Raw genomic sequence first — 13,086 nt, 5'->3', positions numbered from 1 at the left:
TTGATAAAGTTGGCATAGGGTTTCCTGCCCGAGCAGAGGGTTGGACTAGATGACCTCCAAGGTCCCTTCCAACTTTATCATTCTTGTTAAATGCAAGAGTGAAACTTTTCCAGCAGATGAACTTAAAAACATTCCCCCCTGCTAACTTTGGGCTGTTCTTAAGAGTACATAGGGAGAAAGGGAGAAGGAAAACAAACAAAGAAACAAATTTTTCTTCACTCTGTTGGCCAGACAGACAGAGTGAGGGTATTTTCTTTTTGGTAGCTTATTTTACAGTAAGCAGAATTTCTAGCAGAATTTTAAAATTCTTTTCTCTTTGCATTAGAGACAGTTAACAGTCACATTTACCGCACACACAAAGACCTTGACACACACATACACACAAAGACAAGAGAACAGAAAAGGAAACAGAAGTCTTAATTTTTACACATCCTAGTCATTCCCACCATAAATCTCAGTTAAATTAGGGAAGGCACATATTTTAAACATACCACGTGGTTGCCGAGAGAGAGAGAAAGAGAGAGAAGCACTATTTCTTATTTTCCCTTTGAGTACCTTTGTTTAGCCAAATTGGTTTCCCAGCAAAGCCCTAGCAAAATCCTTTTTCTTTATATATATTTTCTCTACCTAACTCTTTTTCATACCTGCCTGAACGGGTAGCTGATGCCCGTCCCAGGCCTCAAGCAAGCTTTCCTGGGGAGCCTATCTCGACCCTTTAACTAGAACCCCCCCTTGGTTCTATCGGTCTTGGTGCACTGAAGCCTCCTTGTGAGACTTCCGCCTACCTCCACAGTTTTTGGGTCAAAAAGGAACCCACGGAGCACTCTGGATCCCTCACAGAGTACTGGGACGCTTCTCTAGGGATCTGCCGCCACGGTTTCAGACCAAAAAGGGGTCTGTCGAGGACTCTTCTGCTCCCCTGCAGAAGGTACAGGACGCTCTTACCAGCTTTACTTTCACTTTTCCACCTCCACTGTTTGCAGACTTCAAATGTCTGGGAGGACATCTGCTTGCTTTCCAGAGGTAAGGGACCCTCCTTGTCCGGGGCTTAATTTCCTAACTTCACTTTGCTTTGCTTTGCTTACAGGGCTTAACCAGCTAGTTGCCCAAATCCAATTCTCTCATTCCATTCCATTTTTCACTCAGTCTCTCCCTTTTTCTTAATAAAAGGTCCTGCGCTCTGGCCAAAACCTCATACTTTCCAGGGTCTGCAACTTGAACAGATCCTTTCTGCGGCTAGGAAAGGCCAGAGGGAGCAAAATCCAACTGTGATTGGGAAAAAGGTCTTCTCACTCACACACACAGAAACATATACACATTTCTTTTACCCCCCTGGGCTTTAAAGTTAAAATTTAGAGGTACTCACCTTCACCTTCTTTCCAAAGCAGCCCTTGAGCTCAAACCCAAAACTCCCTTTACTACCCTGACTCCACAGGGGCAGGGCCTGGAAAATCCATCCACAGACACAAAGGGGTCTGCTGCCAGCAGGATGGGCTTACCAGTCTCAGTCCATTGGAGAGGTTAGCTTGGAGTCCCATCCTGGGGTGCCAAATTGTTGGAAGAAAAGTCTTCATCATGGTTCCTCTCCAAGTGGGGAATAAACATGGCAACTGCTTTGGGAAGAAGGTTGTAGTGTATTGCAGAGGAAAGGCAGACAGAAAGACGGATCCAACAGGAAAAGGGCCTGAGCACATGTGGGTAGTGGGTTTTTATACCCCCTGGACTCTATTGTCTGGAGTTATTTCCTGTTTCAAGCTTTGTATTTCCTTTCTCAGGTATTCTGTCCTGATCCTAGGTGTGCCCCTCTAGGATTCTTGCTGGTTGTCTTTCCCAGCCCACCTCCCTGGGGCTGGGGTATGTAGATTTTAGGAGTCTTCTTAGCTTCAACCTTCCTGAATGGTTTACATCTGCATTTCTATAGAGTTGGTTTCTGCTTGGGGAAGGGAGACTCTTTAAGATCCTTTTAGGAAATATATTTTCCTGCCCTTTTAATATTTCCTTCTCTGGGGAGCTGACTTCCCACAGTTCAAAGGCCTCAATTCTTTGGCGCTCAGCCTTTCTTATCATCCAACTTTCACAGCCATACATTGCAACTCGGAAAACCATGGCCTTGACTATATTGTTGGCAGGGTGATGTCTCTGCTTTTTAGTATGCTGTCTAGATTTGCCATAGCTTTCCTCCCCAGGAATATATTTTACAGATAAAATTGTTAGATGTTTTTGTGCCAGCCATGGCAGTTCCTTAAAAGGTTACCAGATGGGAGCAAAGAGGCACCTTTGCTCCCACTGGTGGGTCAGGGGCCTCTGGCCCCTGCAGCCCCATTGTAGAGAGTTAATGGTCCTCCGGCCCCCTCACTCTCATTGGTAAGGGAGGGGTTGGGAATCCCTATAAAAACCCCTGCACAGGGGCTGCTCTTTAGCTCTTGTTCTAGCTCCCTTTGGGACTGATCCATGGGCTCAATGCAGGCATGGATGCCTCCATGCCAGGGAACTCTTTTTCTCTGCTTTATATTTAAATAAAGCTTCACCTGATTGCATCCCTGCGTGCTGCCTTTTTCTTGGAAGCACCTCAACGAACCATTGGCCTTGTGAGGACTCTCACAAAAATAATACCAACTGACTTCAAAGCTACTTGCTTGTTTGTTGAATGTGAGGTGGCAATGGAAAGGCAACAACTTTCCTCCTTGATTATTTAGTTATCCGGGAATCCCAGGCTACCCTTCTATTGGTTCATAGGGTCACATGTACAGCTAAGAGTTCAGTCGACGGCAAAAGTAGGAGGGCTCTGCGAAACAGCAAAATGAGTGAGAAGGGGAGGGGAAGGAAGGGCAAAAGGGAGAGGGGCGAAAGAAATAAGAATAAATTTTAGTATATTTTTGGGGTGTGCGTGTGTGAGAGTGAGGGAGTGTGTGTGTGCCGGTGCGCACATTCTTGCAATTCCAAAATTAATGGCCATGAGTTCTTTCTTGATCAACTCCAACTACGTGGAACCCAAATTTCCACCATGCGAAGAATATTCCCAGCACAATTATCTTCCTAGTCATACTCCGGAATATTTCAGCGGCCAGAGGCGACGGAAGAACACGAGGCATTGTACCCAGCGAGGTCTGCCTGTAACCAACCAGTAACCTCCATGTCAGGGCTCTGGGCACCAGCCACCGGTCCTCTCCCCCAGGTGCCAGCATGCTCCAGCTGGACTTCAGAACAATCTGTCGGAATCAAATCATACTTGAGAATCCATCACGCCAAGCCCACAGCCTTCCCATAGCCAAAACTCTCAACCAAAGCCCATCCTCTGGAAAAGAGTCGGTAGTTTATCCTTGAATGAAGAAGGTTCATGTTAAAGCGGTAAGTGAACCTGAAAGAGTTGTTCGCTTTATACTAACCTGCACCTCTAAGTCTCATTGGGAAGACTTAGGGAAAGGGAATAAAGGCTTATTACCCCTGCTGTAAAAAAAACCATTCCCCTTGGAGTTTTATTGTCTCCCTGTTTGCAGAGCGCTGTAATTACATCCTTCATAAATTCTTATTGCTCTTCTAGGCCAACTGCCTTTGAAGTCCCTGTTAATATCCTTCTTCAGAATCTCTGTCTTTCCCTTTCCCTTCCTTTCCTTTCCTCTGGAAAAGTTTTAAGGAGGCATGGGATTTTTTTTTAATTCAATTTTTGCATTTTTTTAATTAAAAAAAACATCTTTGCCTCTTGATGGTTTGTCTCAAACTCCTTTCAGAGCAGTGGAGGTTGCTATAAGGTGAACTTAGAGAAAAGTGGATTTAGTATGAAAGAGTGTCTTACACGTTGGGAGAAACTTTATAGAACTTTGGGGTGAACACTCAACTCTCCTGTACACGTGGATGAATATTAAGTGTCCTGGGACACTTAAATTGCTGCCCCTGAGCTTATTGATGCCTGTTCAGTGCCAGTGATTTCAGCATACTTATGCTGGTTATCAGTCCAGTAAAGTGAGGTTTAACTGCACTTTATATGTCATTCCTATTCTTGGTGGATTTGGTTATTAAAGATGTTGTTTCTCTCATTTCTGCTTATAATTGCCGATAAATACCGGTAGTAAGACCTATAAGATTTAAACTTGGCCTGCTATTCATAGCTTAAGCCAGTCCGCCGTCACTCTCTTTCTCAGCAAGGATTCCAAACACTGACAAGTAAATGGGGTTACTCTAGATTAACTTTAAAGTTAAATGCTTTGAAGAGTTCAGCTACCCACATTTTGGCTGAGAATGAAGTGGGAGTTTTTAATGCAGGATATTTAGATTTTAAGGCTGTGCAAGGCCGGAGGAAGAGGGATATGTTTAGTGGGTTGATAGAGATTTGAGCCTGGGGTGCCATGGAGTGGCCCCCGTTCAGAAGTTTCCGAGATTAGGGAAGGAAGGAAAGATCCAAACTGTTGAGCAGATTTTGGGTGGGTGGGGGAAGCTGTGGTTTCCAATTTGTTTTTGTGGGCTGTGTGAATGAGTGGCTTCTTCAAGTGAAGGCAGTTGTTTATTTGTTTTAAAAGGGCAGAAGAGTAACCTTCACACTCTCCACCCCCCCCCCCGCCCTTGTTCTTTTCTCCTCCTTTCTCCCCACTTCTTTTGTGCCTCTTCTTCCAGTCAACCCCAGCTACACTGGAGGGGAGCCCAAGCACTCCAGTACAGCCTACCCCAGGCAGCAAGTGCTGGAATTGGAGAAGGAATTCCACTACAATGGCTACTTCACCCGGAGGCGAAGGGTAGAAATTGCTCATTCCCTCTGCCTGTCCCAGCACCAGATCAAGATATGGTCTCAAAACCAGGGGATGAAATGGAAAAAAGACCACAAGTTACTGAATACTAAGATCCGACCAAATGCTTTCTGCCAGCTTGCCAGTGCCAGGCCAGGCGGGGCAAGAGGCCACCAGGACAGAATCAATGGGCTGCTCCCAAAACCCACCCCCAATTTATAACTGTCCTTGAGCTCTACCTGAGTGTGGGTGTGGATGGACATGTGTGCTAAGAACACATTGGAAGGGAAGGTTACTTTGTGACTTTACTGTTCCCTGAAAAGAAAGATAGGGGTCGTTGGGGAAGGGGAGGGAGGTGGTTGGGTTCACTATTTATATGATAAAGAGGGAAGAAAGGAGAAGGGGGTGCTTTTCCCATAGGCCAAGAAGCCAGGTTGTGTTTGGGGGTAGCTTCTCTGTTCCACTATATAGGTTTCCAAATTTGAATAAAATGGATCCCTTCTTTATCCTTAATCAAGCCAAACTTGGGCCCATTTGTCATGTTTACTCTCGGGTACAAATGAAGGACCTTATGCTAGCCAGTAGCTAGACAGCCAGAATCCTCTTTAATAAATGAGGCCTGGTTTCACCTAAGAAGGACTGAAGTCTTCGCTCCCCCCCCACCCCAATCTCACTTACTTTCTCTCTCTTTTCCATCCTTATTTCTCTCCCCCCCCCATCATCCACACCTACCACACAACCCATTCTAAAGACAGAGGGCTGGTCAAGACTACTCAAAACTGTTTGCATCTGTTTTAATGCAGTTATGGATGGAGGGATGATTAGATTAGATGGAGGGTGGGGCAGGAGAGTGACATTTCCCCAAACCCTCTAAGGATATAATTGACTGATGAATGTAGCAAGGAAGGGCCCAAGAGGAAGAAAGGAAACAAAAGGAGGAAAGCAACCATAAAAAGGGGGGGGGGCTTCAAATAGTAAAGCTATTAAAAAGATGGGGGCCTCTTCAAATTAATTAAATAACCTGGGAAACATAGAAAGCAGAGAGGGTCATGCATTTCAGTCTATAAAGTTGATTATAGCATAAGGCCATCTGCATTCTAGTAGCCATTAAAATGGAAGGGGGCATTATAAATAAGAGTGCCCCTCTGGTGCTATACACCTGACTTTGGACCAAATTATGTATAAAGATGAATCTTCAGGGAATTCCCCTGGGAAATTAGGGGTGAGGGGAAGATATATGTGTATTTTGGTTTTGTACAATTACCTCTTGTTTTGTGTGATATCCATACAAACATGTACACAGTGTACCCCAAAATAAAACATTTTATTGTGAACACAACTCCTCTGTGTTTTACAGAATCTGGGGGCACAACAACAGCAGTGGGGCCCCTGGCAGCCATTAAACCAACAACCAGGGTGGGGCCAACAGCAATGGGGGCCCCAGCAACCAATGATGAGCCCACCCTTCAGAGCAACCTTCGATGGGGACCCAGAGAAACTGATTTTTTTCCTCAACCAAGTACGCTCTCACTTGAATCACTGGGCCTATCTCTACCTGGACCCAGGTGCTATGGTCGATGTGATTGCGTCCAGCCTAGAGGGAGAAGCATCCGAATGGTTAAACAATTTACATAATGAGCAAGCCCCTGAATTGGAGGACCCCCACCTTTTCCTCCTAGGGCTGAGAGAAATATTTGAGGACACATCCATTGCCCTCAAAGCAGAAGAACAAATCCACAAGATAAAACAAGCTGGCCGGCCTGCCCTGGAGTTTCGCAAGATTGCCGGTTGGATAGAGAGATGGCCTGAGCAATCCATACTTCATCATTTTAGAGAAGGGTTGGACGACCACCTTTCTCAGGCATGCATCTACCAAGCTGTACCTGACCAGGTGCAAGAATGGTACCAGGCAGCAGTGAAATTAGATGTCAAGCTCTCCCGCTATAAGAAGCCTCTCCCACCTGAAGCTGCACCAAAGCCAGAACCCAAACAGCTACCACTCCCCAAAAAACCTCCAACTACTGGTACTTCCAAAATACCTAGGCCACCTACAGGCCCGCCAATGAAGTGTTTTTGATGTGAACAGTAGGGACATCGAGCAGCGAAATGTCCAGTTCCCTACCTGCAACAGCAGAGTAAACTGGAACCAGCAACAAGGAGGAGACCTGCACAGCAGCCACTGAGAGAAAAGTCCAACTGGGCTACCCAGGAGCTCGTTTCCCAGGTTACATCCCCAACTCAGGAGGACACTGGCCTACTGACTGGACTCGCCCCCACTCTACCCGGCTTTGACAGCGACGATGAAGGGGAAAACAACCTGATGGTGAGTCGACACGTCCCACCTTTTTCATTGCCTGCTAAACTCATAATCCCTAAATCAGAGGCACAAGTAGACTTGAAAGTACTAATCAATACTGGCTGCTCCTGATGCATCATTAGCTTGTCATGTACCTTATAGTGAAAGCTATAATTGAATGGCAGCCCCCAAAGACTCGCAAACAGCTCCAGAGCTTCCTAGGGTTTGCCAACTTCTACCGTCAATTTATTCCCTCTTTTGCCAAGATTGCTCTACCCCTTACAGAACTACTCAAAACTGGTAAGGGAGGGGGAAAACCATGACCTGGCCAACCACTAGCATGGACTATGAGTTGTCAGACAGCTTTTGAGAATTTAAAAAGACTATTTGCTGCTGAACTGATTCTAAAGCAACCCTGCCCAGGGGAGCCCTTCGTAATTCAACCTGACGCCAGCGACGTGGCAGTCGGAGCTGTGTTACTACAAAAGAATAAAAGTGGAGTCCTACTGAGCCTTGGTGGAGCAGTGGGCTAATACCTCCTTAAGTAACACCAGCTGCCTGCAATTAGTGCAGGTTCGCATCCCACCAGGCTCAAGGTTGACTCAGCCTTCTATCCTTCCGAGGTAGGTAAAATGAGGACCCAGATTGTTGGGGGCAATTAAGCTGACTTTGTAATAATGCCACTTGGGGGGGTGTATGAAAGCCCTAATAAGCAGGCATATACATAGAATGAAGGCTACTGCTAAGCTTGTAAGCCGCCCTGAGTCTTCGGAGAAGGGCGGGATATAAATGGAATTAAAATAATAAAAAATAAAAAATAAAAAATACAACCTTGTGCCTACACCTCTAAGAAATTTACTGAAAGCGAGAGGAGATGGACAGTCAGGGAGAAGGAGGCCTTCGCAATTAGGTGGGGGCTATTAAACTGGCAACACTATCTAGAAGGGAGCAAGGTGCCTTTTGAAGTATGGACAGATCACAAAAATTTAGAGGGACTAAAAACTCCCCGCAATTTGTCCCCAAAGCAAGTGCGATGGGCACAGTACTTTAACGGTTTTAATTTTACTCTAAAGTACATACCAGGAAGAAAAACCGTCCTAGCTGATGCACTATCGAGATTGCCCCAGTACGAAAGTGAACGTGAAGAAGTTAATGAGGCAATTATCTCCAGTCCACAAAATGCTGCCCAACTCACTGCTCACAGGACCCCTAATCCTGATGACCCCGGGGTAAAGAAAATAAAATGAGAACTCCTCACCGATCAATGGTTCAAAGACAATCAGACGTCCCTAACATGCAGGGATGGTCTGGCTTACAAGGGGGGGAAATTGTACTTGCCTGAAGCTCTCTGTCTTAATGCTCTCAAACACAGCCATGATGTCAAACAGGCTGGACACTTTGGATATCTAAAAACTCTACATCTCATTCACCGGCAATTTTGGTGGCCGGGAACGTCTCGTTTTAGTCCATGTCAGGAGCTGTACTGTATGTGCCACCATGAAAAGAATCCCAGGGAAAACCCCTGGGTTACTGCAAATGGTGGCCGACCCTTCTCAACCATGGGAAGAAATAGCTATGGACTTTATAGTAGGCCTACCTGAGAGTAGAGGAAATACTGCCATCTGGACTGTGATAGGCCTGTTTTCAAAACAGGTTCATTTTATTGCCTCCAAAGGACTCCCATTGGCCCAATGCCTCACTAAGTTGTTCCTAAAACATATCTACTGGCTACATGGCGCCCCTAGGTGAATAATTTCAGACAGAGGGGTGCAGTTCACAGCGAAAATTTGGAGGAATTTTCTTAAATTAATTGGATCATCTCAAGGCCTATCAACTGCTTTTCACCTGGCTACTAATGGGGCCGCAGAATCCACCAACAAAATGGTGGAACAATATCTTAGATGCTACGTTTCTTACCAACAAACAAACTGTACCAACCTCCTCCCTTTCACAGAGGTGGCTTACAATAATATAGTACACACCAGAACCGGCTACAGTCCTTTCCGGGTAGCCACAGGGAAAGAATTCAACCCCATACCAGAATACCCTCAGTTGCCCTCTGCTTCCCAGACACTTGATCAATGGGTGAGGGGTTGGGAAGAAGTTTGGAAAAACACAAAGATGGCCTTAAAAAACCTTTTGAGTCCTACAAAAAGCAGGCTGATAAAAAGAAAGCTCCCCAAAGGACATTCCAAGTTGGGGAAAAGGTTTATTTCTCAACAAAATACTTATGCCTTAAACTACCCAACAAGAAATTAGGACCAAAATTCTTGGGGACTTTCCCCATTGTGAGAATCATCAACCTGGTCACAGTAGAATTGAAACTCCCCAGACCTTTGGGAAAAATTCACCCGGTTTTCCATTGTAGCTTACTGAAACCTTTTCGGGCCTCCACTTTAAGACCTCCCCCTAAGAAGGCACCAGGACCCCTTGTAGTAGCGGGTCAGACCCATTATGAAGTGAAACATATTCTTGACTCTAGAATCTTTAAGGGAAAATTGCAGTACCTAGTACAATGGAAGGGATACTCATTGTCTGAAGCCACCTGGGTGAAATCTAGCAATGTGAAAGCTGACAGAGTCATCAAAAACTTTTATGAGGGGGAGGCGGAGCCAGCTGTCAAACGGAATGGCTGTGTTGAGACGCCGCTCCGAATGAGCGTGCCGATCTCATAGCTGTTTCTCTGTTCCCGGTGGGTTTTTTAAAAGCCCCAGATCTCTTGGAGGGAGATTAGAAGCAGAGGTGCCCAGCTGAGCAGCTCAGGATGGCGGTTCGAGCTGCATAAAGCAGGAAAGCCTAGGAGAGAGCCAGGTGAAGGAGATGGCCCATTATGGTGGCCTTAAGAAATGACAGCTGTCAAAAATAGCGGTGAGCCAGTGGGACAGCGATTCATCTAACCTGGCAGAAGAAACACTCAGCGAACCTTTGTAAGTGTTCCGGATGGTGAAATCTTTCCGGAGAATTTCACAGAAGAGAAGATAAGAGGAGAGGCCCCAGAGCGATAACGGCGAGAAGGAGACGGGGGAAAAGAGAGATCTGACCTTAAAGCGACAGGCTCACAGGCTGTAAGGACTGGAGATCAAGGGTGGTTTCTCTTTCTGGCTCTTGCAGTAAAGCCAAGAAGGAGTTTAACAAAAAACAAAATAAACTTGAAGAGTGACAGTGCGGACTGAGCTGAGAGAGCGGACATCTTGAAGAAAAACTAACAACCAATTAGCATCAAAGGAGGGAAGAGTGATACTCATAACTTAAGAAGTGAACTATTTGTTTCAAAAAGTTTCTAAAACAAAAGGGAAAAATGGTAATTGTTTTGAGAATTTAGACCAATAAGAATTAATTGAAGATAACCTATGATATGATTGATTTGGAGGAGACTAATTAGGAACAAAAAGTTGAATGTTTAAGGAGGGAGAGAAAATCTATTTCTCCCCTTGTTGTATATAATAATATTCATAACTGACCTGACTGTGAAATCTGGTTTTTATTGTTAAAGAATTGAATAATATTGGTTATATTATTGTTACATGTTTCTATATAGAAAAGTTAGGACTGTTTGGAATATATATATTTGAAATTGATTAATAATGATTATTATGTTTTAGTGTAATAGGTGTAATAGGTTGGATATTGTGTTAGCAACAAAATCTAGCATTGTTAAGATATAAGGCACTAGTGATTATAACTTTGGAAGATCGATAAATTCCCCAGGTATGGTGGAGGGAAAGACAAAGATTGTGTATAAGTGGGAGGGTTGGCTGACGTCATTTAAAAAGATGACAAGCATCCCAAATCTCATGAGAGTTGGGACTGGAAGAAGGCAGATGACCCAAGCCTCATCAGCAGAATTAAGCCCAGCAGGGCAAAGATCTATAGAGGAGATGATGCCGTGGGAGAGAGCAAGCTCACTTAAAGACATACAAGCAATATTACAATCCATACAAGAGGTTATGTTGAGAAATCATGAGGATTTAAAAAGAGAAATAGGTGAAATAAGGAATGATACTGGAGAACTCAAAGAGAGGATGGGAGCAATGGACGGAAAATTTGAATGTTTTCAACAGCAAATATTGAAAAATGAACAGAAATGATTAGAAATGGAGGATAGAATGAATAAGGAGGAAAGAAGAGTAGATGAAATGAATTAAAAACTTTTGCAAGCAAATAAAGAGTTAGAAAAAACCATTATACTGCTTGAAACTGAGAAAGCAGACCACTATTTACGTTTCCAAAACGTGAAGGAAGAGAAGGGGGGGACCTCCCAGAAATGATGACGGACTTGCTAGCAAGGGCCCTAGGGACAGGGAAAGATGAGATGGCAAATGAGATTGATGAAATATATAGAATTCACACAAATTATGCGAGAAGAAATAACTTACCCAAGGAGGTACATATCAGATTTGTGAAGAAGTCAGTTAGGAATGAGATTTTGCACAGAACAAGGGACGACCCAATAGAATATAGAGGTAAACAACTAATTGTCCTCAAACAAGTCCCTAGGAGGGTAGGAGATCTGAGAAGGCCCTACCAACATATTACATCAAAATTAATAAGACAAAATATTAATTTTAGGTGGCTGATGCTGGAAGTGATTGTGGTGACCTGGCAAGAAAAGAGATATAGGTTAGACTCGATTGATAAAGCAGAAGAGTTTTTCCAGCAGCATCTAGGCAATGAAGATGAACTAGAAGAAAGAGAGTTAAGAGAAGGGAACAATGCAGAGAGATATAAGAGAAAGACACGGCAATCACAAGACAAAGAACAGGAAACAAAGAGAAGAGAAAAAATGAGAATGCACCATGACAACAATGATGAGTGTAGACACAAAGAAGTTAAGGAAGATAGACCGACAAGGGCAACAAGATCAAAACAGAGGCAGTAATATAGAAATATTAACAGTATTATCATTAAATGTGAATGGACTAAACTCCCCAGCTAAGAGAAATATAATTTTGAATAAGCTCAGTAAGAAAAATTTAGATATAACAATTCTACAAGAAACACATATAAAGACTCAAGATCAGGATCTATTAAACTACCCTAAGTTAGGAATTAAATTTGTATCGCTTTCACAGCAGAAGAAAGGAGGAATTGTGATATATGTTAAAGAATCCCAGCAAGATAAATTTATCGAGATGAGGAAGGTAGAATATTGATTATTGAAATTTCCTTGAATAAAAAAAAAGGTCGCCCTGGTAGGAATTTATGCCCCCAATGAAAAACGAAGACAATTTTATAAGAAATTGCATAAGGTTATTGCTGATATGGATTATGAGAACATTTGTATAATTGGTGATTTTAATGCAATTATAGACAGAGAATTAGATTATAAGAGTGAGGAAGTTAGGAAACGAACCAGGAGAATATTACCCAGTACTTTTTTTAAAATGGTGGAGGAATTAAATATTCAAGATAGTTGGAGGGAGAGAAATTTGAATGAAAAGAAATTTACATACTATTCAGGGCGGCATCAGTCGTGGTCTAGAATTGATATGGTCTGGACAACAAAAGAACTAAATTCAGATATTGATGATATAATAATAGATATTAATACTTGGGCAGATCATAATCCCATTGTAATTAAAGGGAAAGAACAGAAGACAACAACAAGGAGGTGGACTCTTAAAAAGGCAATCCTAAACCAAACAGAATTTAAACATAAGATGGAGGAACAAATGCGGACATTCTTCCAGATAAATAGGAAAGAGGAGACTAGCACTCAAAATTTATGGGATACGGCCAAAGCAGTTATGAGAGGAACTGCAATTGCGTATATGGCCAATGAATATAAAAATAAAAGGCAATATCGAAAAAGTTTAGAGGATGAACATAAAAAATTAGAATTAGAACTACAAAAAAACCCACAATGTAGACATTTAAAACAACAGTTGGATTTAAATAAGCATAAATTGAATATTATAGAAAAGGGAGAATTGGCACAAAAAATAAAAAGCATTAGACAAAATTATTTTAAGCAGGCAAATAAACCTGGGAGATGGCTGGCCTATAGATTGAAAAAACAGATAATAGATGGATTAGTAAATTACGTAATCAAGCAGGGGAGATAGTACTGTG

General features: G+C 43.2%; 1 pseudogene across 1 annotated transcript; it reads left to right on the top strand.

Annotated features, from left to right (window-relative positions):
- The first annotated feature begins 2,948 nt into the window (after nt 1-2,948).
- On the top strand, nt 2,949-4,940 carry LOC308676114 (homeobox protein Hox-B4-like; annotated as a pseudogene). Its single transcript has 2 exons — nt 2,949-3,352; nt 4,609-4,940. The product of its transcript is annotated as a homeobox protein Hox-B4-like (transcript).
- Nucleotides 4,941-13,086: the final 8,146 nt, after the last annotated feature.

This window comes from Vipera berus (assembly GCF_964194415.1).
Source record: "Vipera berus genome assembly, chromosome: W".
NCBI classification, from domain to species: Eukaryota; Metazoa; Chordata; class Lepidosauria; order Squamata; family Viperidae; genus Vipera; species Vipera berus.
Note: the sequence above shows the minus strand (reverse complement) of the source record. Positions and strands in the feature narration are given on the sequence as shown.